The sequence below is a fragment of the Aulostomus chinensis genome, chromosome 4 (genome assembly GCF_037954235.1).
Source record: "Aulostomus chinensis isolate RoL2024-O1b breed Wild chromosome 4, RoL_Achi_v1.0, whole genome shotgun sequence".
Lineage (NCBI taxonomy): Eukaryota > Metazoa > Chordata > Actinopteri > Syngnathiformes > Aulostomidae > Aulostomus > Aulostomus chinensis.
The window spans coordinates 27,696,561-27,704,648 of NC_141323.1; the positions used below are offsets into that span (position 1 = coordinate 27,696,561).

General features: G+C 42.3%; 1 non-coding gene across 1 annotated transcript; it reads left to right on the forward strand.

The window, feature by feature from the left end:
• Positions 1–4,241: 4,241 nt before the first annotated feature.
• trnan-guu (transfer RNA asparagine (anticodon GUU)) lies at positions 4,242–4,315 on the forward strand. Its single transcript has one exon. It is a non-coding gene; the product is annotated as a tRNA-Asn (tRNA).
• The last annotated feature ends 3,773 nt before the right edge of the window (positions 4,316–8,088 follow it).

The following is an 8,088-nucleotide window of genomic DNA, read 5'->3' on the forward strand; positions in this document are numbered from 1 at the left end:
GACAACTGACTACATCACCATTTCTACCTCTTTTTAACAGACTCACATTTCAAAACAATCAGGTTTATTTTGCTCCTTTCTTTCAGCAGAGAATGGTTTTGATCCATCAACCTCTGGGTTCTGGGCCCAGCATGCTTCCTCTGCTCCACTCTGCTCTACCATTCATTGAACAGGCCTTGATTGAGGAGAGCAGGATTGTGACAAGAACAGGAATGTGAGTGTTGAAGGTTTCACAATTTTCTCTGAAGCAGGCCTCAGCAGGTAAAGATTCATCTCTTATTTCAGAGGAGGATTTGAAGAATTCATTGTTGCTGAACTGTTTATGCTTCAATTTCTGGACGTTCACTGGTGGAATGTTTGTGGGTCAGAGGTGAAAAGAGTACAAGTGCACCTGTTGTGTGTGATGGGGCACCAACATGCAAGAAGTTGTGTCTCCTCAGAGACTGGAGTCTTCATCCAGCACCTTAAACCGCTCGGCCACACTACCTCACTGTGCTATTCAGGGAGTTGGTCTGCTAAAGGCATGTTGAAGAGGACGTAACATAATGATATTAAACTTATTCTGAAGGGGGACCCCTTTCCTCCCACGGTCACAGGAAGTGACGACAGCGCTGCCAGAAGCAGCCAGGAAAGAAATGGTAAAAGGACTCAATTTGTACAGCTCCTTTCTACCTCAGCAGGCCACGCTGGCAAACCCCCCTTTTTTTGGTTTGGTTGTTATTTAGTAACTGTGGATGAACACACAGGAGAAGTTGTGCATGAATTGGTGTTCCCTGTTCACTTGAATATATGCAGGAGTATGAGGTGGAAATAATACTGTTTATTTTTGTTCTTATTTCAGAACTGTTGACACAACGGTGTCAGATTAAAGCATCTTCCCCTTCCAGATGCTGCTCTCCTTCTGGTGTCCTGACTGACACCCATCTTGTGTTCTGGATCCACCTGAACGAAGCAGCTCCAGATCCCTGAACTCCCTTACAGGTAAAGAAAATGGATGGCTGGATGGAAGTCCCCCAACTGTGGCTGTTCTGAAACTCTTCTCCTCAATCACTCCTGAGTTGACACTCTGAGATGGGAAACTCTGAGTATCTGGTTCCAGAACAGCTGATCTGAGTTGCTTCAATCAACTGTGAGTACGTTCACCTTGAGTTGCACACGTGCACAACCACGACAAAATGCCATCGTCAATGGAGCCCCGACACAACGAGTCACCATGACAACCACAAACAAAATAACAAGTTATCTCACACCAATTCATTGAAACAAGACCTTCCTATATTTATGGATCCATCACAAATATGAGCCTTCCCAGTCTGTCAGGTGGTAGAAATCAGTCAGCACCAATAACAGGAGAGTCAGAGTTTAGAAACCAAAGACAGACATTAAAGTCTCTCTGATAAAACAAAAATATAGTGTAGTATACTGGAAAAGAATATTGCAATATATTAAATATGATATTTCCATGGAGGAGCAGTTTTACATTTTTATTCTTGGATGCATTTATATTTTAGAATCAGAAAGGCAGTTACAATGACATCATCAAGACTAAACCTGGTGCTGACAAAGGTGTGGTGAACAATTTTAACAATCAATCCCAAATTTAGGCCTGAAATTGGAAAATAATATTAGCTAGCTAGCAACGTTAGCTAGTTAATGTTAGCAAGCTGTCAATATTTAGCACCATCAAATAGTTCAAACAAGGTCACCAGCTGTTATAATGATGGTCACATGATTCAACCTTCCTCCTGTGTGACCTCTTTGGAGGTTTTAAATGCATCAAAGAAGTACATGAATTTGTTTATTGCTTTTTGACTTTGTCAGGAAGCTCCAGTTCAAAAAAATAAAGCAAAACAAATTTTGTCACTAAATTATAAAAGAGTAAGTGTGAAATAGTTTGTGTTTGTGAGAAGATTAAAAAAATCTACTACTATCCTCTACTAATGTGCACGGGAGTGTAGTTGTTGTGGCGGAGTGGTTAAGGTGATGGACTAGAAACCCATTGGGGTCTCCCCGCGCAGGTTGGAGTCCTGCTAACAACGTTAAACTGCTGTTCCAGAGTGTGTGTGTGTGTGTATGTGTGTGTTTACATGCAGACTTTCCCTTGTGACAGATGATTTGGTTTGGAATCCATCTTAGTCAGGACGTTTTGAGAAAATTCTATCATGTAGTTGGAGTTATTTTGATTTACAACAATGGAAAAAAAATCATCTCCCCTCCAAAAACCCTCCTCTTCAACTTTGTACCCAAATTGTCTCCTCATCAGGCACCACAGGTTCCGGTAGGTTCAGTTCAAACAAGTCATTAGAGATTTAAAAAACATTTTGTCCATTTGACATCAGGACTGCTCCCAGATCATCTCAATGAGCTCACCCCTGCACCAGAGTACCGCCCAAATTCATCAAGGACAGCAAACATGAGCAGGTCTAGGTTCACCTCCATCTTTGGAGGTTGTTGAATTTCCTCCTGAGGACCGTCAGGCTGTTTCCCTACTTTGCTGTGACACAACAGCAGACAGCAACAAGGACTGCTGCAGTGCACTTGGTAAAATCACCATCTGTAGACTGGACCAACATGCTGATGTGATCCTTTGATTAGTTTAGAATCAGTCAGAGATCAAAGACTGAAGCAGGAGATCAATGCACAGAATTCAGAGATCAATGCACAGAATTCAGAGATCAAAGACTCCTGGAGCGTTGCCCTCTCTTGTCTTTGGTCCTGGATGTTACTGAATGTTTTACACATTTCTTTTGAAGAAAAACTTGCATGACATTTCAAGGAGTTTTTCCTGCCAATACAGGACAACACCCACTCACAAACCAGTGCTGGACAAGTTCCTTCAAAGCTGTAATGCCTTATTTCTTACTTGTTACTGTCATTTTAAAATAATTGGTTCCATTACGATTGTGTCTGCCAGCGCTTGGTGACTGTACAGGAGGTCTGTGGACCGCAGGGCCACAACAAGCCCATTTCTTCAACTCTCCATTTAGTACAGAGGTCCCCAAGTATGGACCAGTGAGGATAAATGTGATCGTGGAGAAGTCCTTTTGTTCAACTGGTCCAACTTGATGGTGAGTCTCCTTTTATCAAGGATTACTGAATGCTTGTGTTATTCATGGCATTGTTAACACTTTATAAACCCTTCATTCAGAGCTGTAAAGAACCTTTAACCTCATATCCCAGACATCAAAGTGGGCCACTAACCGGTGAGATGAAGCTATGCTATGCTGCTACATTCTGAAGAGGTAAAGTAGCAGGTTCTGAGAGTGATGGCTAACCTGGATGTGTTCATCTCCTACTTTAATATCAGCGTCCCAACTTGGAGCTCTGACCACCTCCAGCTTTTTGTTCCTGTTTCTGCTTCAGTCAACAGGGAACTCAAACCTGCAATAGAATCATCAACAACAATGGAATAGAAAACAGAGGAAGAAAAAATATCATAAACTTTCAAAGCTGAGAAATGTTAATGAAGAATAAATGCACACATTATGATTGAGGCCAGAAAGTAAAACTCCACACCAAATGTATTTTGACATGTAGGGATAATGAACTTGAATGTGTTGAAATAGCAGATAAATGAATCCACTATCACACAACAAGATGGCGTCACAGATCCTGATGCTCTGTGCAGGAAACACCGAGCAAAACATGACTAAAAAGCTCCTGTTGTTCCCTCCATGAAAAACTGTGGCACTGATGAGAAGAAGGATCCCAGCGTCCTCTGAGGATCCATCGCCGCACCATTCGGTAGAAGGATGATAGGGTCGGCACCAGGAGAAACCCTTGTGTCTCTGATGCAGGGAAGATGGAGCACTGAAGAGGACACATTGTGGCGTCCTAAAGAGGACATTTGGTGGAGCCTGAGACAGCAAACATCATGCCGCCCTTCATCAGAAGAACCACAGCACTTCAGTCACGTGACTGAAGTCATCCAGTCACGTGACTGAAGTCATCCATTCATGTCAGTGATGTCACTTGGCAGGACTGTCATTGCCGTCTCATTCTAGAAAAGAATCCAGACTCCACATGTGGCTCCCATGATAACTGATGGACCTCTGGTTGGAGGCTGGACGATGATGTCTGGAGGGGTTAAGATGGTGGGGGCTGTTTCAGTTCTAGTGCTGAAGGCTTTCACCATGACAGTCAGACTCTCATCTGCCCTTCATGTTCCCTCAAATGTGCAGTGTGGACCTCACACACTGAATTTAGCCTGAAAACTCTTCATGAAAAGCAGGTGTCTCAGAGTCTCTGTGGCGCAATCGGTCAGCGCACTCGGCTGTTAACCGAGAGGCTGGTGGTTCGAGCCCACCCAGGGACGATGAACAGGCTCTACTGGTTCTTAGAATCTCTGGATGAGACACTTTGTGGTAAAGCCAGATTCTGCCAGTCCCACTGACATATTTCAGTCACACATGTTCAGAGATGATTTTGTTTTCCTGAATACATTTATTATTTTCTGATCACCTTGTGGATTTTTCATCATTCTCCTCATTACCATACTTTAGGTTGCAGTATGTACACCTGCGTTAGTCTTGGGTTTCAGAAATCATACAGCATACAAATAATAGCAGGTTGAAACATATTTATTTAAAGGAATTTAACATGGTTACACACACACACACACACACACACACACACACACACACAGCCTGTCTTTGGTATAAAATGGTCTGTCATGTTCTCTCACATTGCACAACAACAAAACAAAAAAAGACGGCCATGTCCAGTGTGGTCCTGGATGTGACCACTGGACTGCAGGGTCCCAGTATCACTGTGACAATTCTTTTACCAGCTATGACCTTGGACAAGAACTTCTCAGGAGGAAACTTATCATGGTGGCACAGTGAAGAAAACTGGACCTGAGCTGCCTGCTGAAATCTTGCAGGTGAAGGACAGAGCTCCACCTCTTTGACAGACACCACCACTGTTGGTTCATGTACAAAAGTGTGTCAGTTTTTGACACACACGCATCTAAACACACACACACACATACACATGCATGTTCTTGCACACAGAGACTTTTCCTCTGTTTTTTTTTTTTACTGGTTTTGAACCAGTTGTTGGTTTCTGTTGGTTTGATTTGCTTGACTGGTTGTTGTTTGTTTGACCTTGCAAATCAAAATTTTGGGTTCTGGCTTTTTCTGCTTTTCATTTTGTGTTTGTATTAAAGTTCTGTTGCTGAAGAAAAGACTTTTTTCCCTTTTTCTTGAAGTAAATATATGTGGGTCTAAACTGACCCATAACACCATGGATGTTACAAAAGTTAATAATATTAAAATACAGAACTAAAAGACTGTTCTAACACCCCTCAGTAATGGTCAGGAAACACAACAACCTTTTGTTTATTTCTATGATTTTCTTGAGGTTCATTTTATCATTTTTTGAACTGAAATTGAGGGTTTACTGACTAAAAAAGGTCCAGAGGCCCACAACAAAATATTCAAATCAATATTTCCATGGATAAGGAAGCCTAACAAGGTAACCAAGAGATGGGAAACAACTTGAATGATCGAAAATTGTTTTTAGTTTATTTTACAGCTGATTGAAGACGTGGGTCAAAACTGACCTGTTAACATCAGAGATGGGAACATGAGTTGATCCACATGATCCACTGAAGCGCCATTTTACCCTGCCACTGTGGCCACTGAGGTCACCATCATGAATTGGAGTTGGGAATCTTGAACTGAACCTGGTATCACAGCGACACCTACTGCTGCAAAATGGAACAGCAACATTGAACCCAAGTACAGGATTGGAGGGAGACTGATGGTCGCTGTTTGGGTTTTTGAAAAACAAGGAGGGCGTTGGTTCAAGCTGGATTCTCAGAGACTATTTCCCCAACCTCTACATTGGCATCTACACTGTCATCCAGTCACATGACTGAAGTCATCCAGTCATGTGACTGAAGTCATCCAGTCATGTGACTGAAGTCATCCAGTCATGTGACTGAAGTCATCCATTCATGTCAGTGATGTCACTTGGCAGGACTGTCATTGCCTTCACATTCTAGAAAAGAATCCAGACTCCACATTTCCTCCTATCTATTATTGTGTCCCACCCTCCTGGTCCTTACTCTGAATTCTCAGAGTTTATATCCAGTTCAGTTCTCAAAACAAATTCAGTCATGAGTTTTGATAAATTTCCTTTTCTCCACTGATTATATGTCAAGGTTTGTGTGTGGGGGTGGAGCCTATCCCAGCAGCCTTCTGACAAGAGGCGGGGTTCACCCTGGTTGAGTCACCAGTCCATCACAGGGCCAACACATAGAGACAGACAACCATTCACACTCACAGCCACACCTACAGTCAATTTAGAGTATCAATGAGCCTCGTCTCCTCTTGATGTCTTTGGACTGTGGGAGGAAGCTGGAGTACCAGAGAGAACCCACACAGACACAGGGAGAACATGCAGACTCCACAGCTGGGGCTCAAATCTGGAACCTTCCTGCTGTGAGGCAACAGTGCTGACCACTGCACCATTGTGTCCCCTGAAAATGCCACCAGATCGTTTGGATTTTCTATAAAATCAAGTACACATGAACATGAAGAGGTTTTCACAGGGCTGGTGGTGCAATGGAAAGCATGACTGACTACTGTCAGAAGATTCTAGGTTCAACTCCTGGCTCGCTCCCTTAAAGTTTTATACTGCGAAGCTTTCACACCTGAAGTGTGAACCACTGCTAAAAGTCCCTTAAATCCTCCAAGGTTTCCTCCTTGTCTGCTGTAAACATGAACACATGCATGGATCCTGCTACCTCTCACATGTTAAGCTGGCACTTGACAGTGACAGCAGGAGAACAAAAAATCCCAGTGTGTCATCAACATTTCCTGGAAACTAAATGATAGAAGCTGTTGAATTTCTGTATCAGAACAAGGAGAAAGGAGCCCCAATGAAAGAGTGATGATTCTTTATTTTGATTTTGTTCTTCACTCCTACACAAGAGAGGGAAAGTGTCGGCTGGCTGGGAGCAACTGCCTGCTTCAGAATGGGACGAGCCTCAGGACTTTCCAGTGAGAGCTGCAAAGCTTTCACTTTATCAATGGAATCACTGGGAAAAGAAACTCATCCTGTCAGATGAAGGCCAAATAGTTTTGCTTCACTGTGTTGAGGGAGGGTTTGTTCAGATGATTCTAGAAGAAGAAATCAAAACATCATCATTTAACATTCAGAAGAAGTGAATGCAGAGTTTTACTGATGGTTTCAGGAATCAGCCTCTGGGTTCGTGGTGCTCCAATCTTCAGACAACTGAAAGTGATGAAACCACCTGTGTTGAGTTGTCTTCCATCATGGAAAACTAAAAGGAAAAACTCACACAATTAAACATTCATTGGTTAACAGTTAGCTAAGCTACCAGTGGTCAAACCTGCAGCTGAGGGAACAAACAAGAGCAGGCTAACATTTGTATTTTAATTTTATGTATGCAAAGAATCAGAAAGGCAGTTACAATGACATCATCAATACAAAACCTTGTGTTCACAAATATGAAGTGAACAATTTCCACAATCAATCCCAAATTTAAGGCCTGAAGTTAGAACATAATATTAGCTAGCTAGCTAACGTTAGCTAGTTAATGTTAGCAAGCTGGCAATATTTAGCACCATCAAATAGTTCAAACAAGGTCAACAGCTGTTATAATGATGGTCACATGATTTAAAAGATTAAAAACAACTCTCTGTATCAATGTGAGATAGAGTTACATAAAAGAATAGAACATTACTCACTGACTGAAAATTGAAAAAGCACCAGACTTTGGTCCAGAGCTTGGTTCTAACGTGACTTGACAGAACTTTTTAGGGCCTGAGCCAGAAGGAACTTCTGGCAAAGACTCCATTATTTTTTCCACTTTTTTTAGTTCTTGCAATCAACACTGCCCAGAGTTCATCTGCAGGAAATAAGACTCACACATTTGATGAAGTTTGGTCAGACGGTGCAGACACACTTGACACCCAGAGAGGTGAGCAGGTTTTGGACCAAGTTGAAACTTGTGAAGTATTTGAGACAGAAAATGACAGAAAGCTGTGGCTGTGTTCTGGTTCTGCATGTTTCAGATTTATTCCCCTTCCAGTAATGTCTTATTTCCAGCTCTGCTCT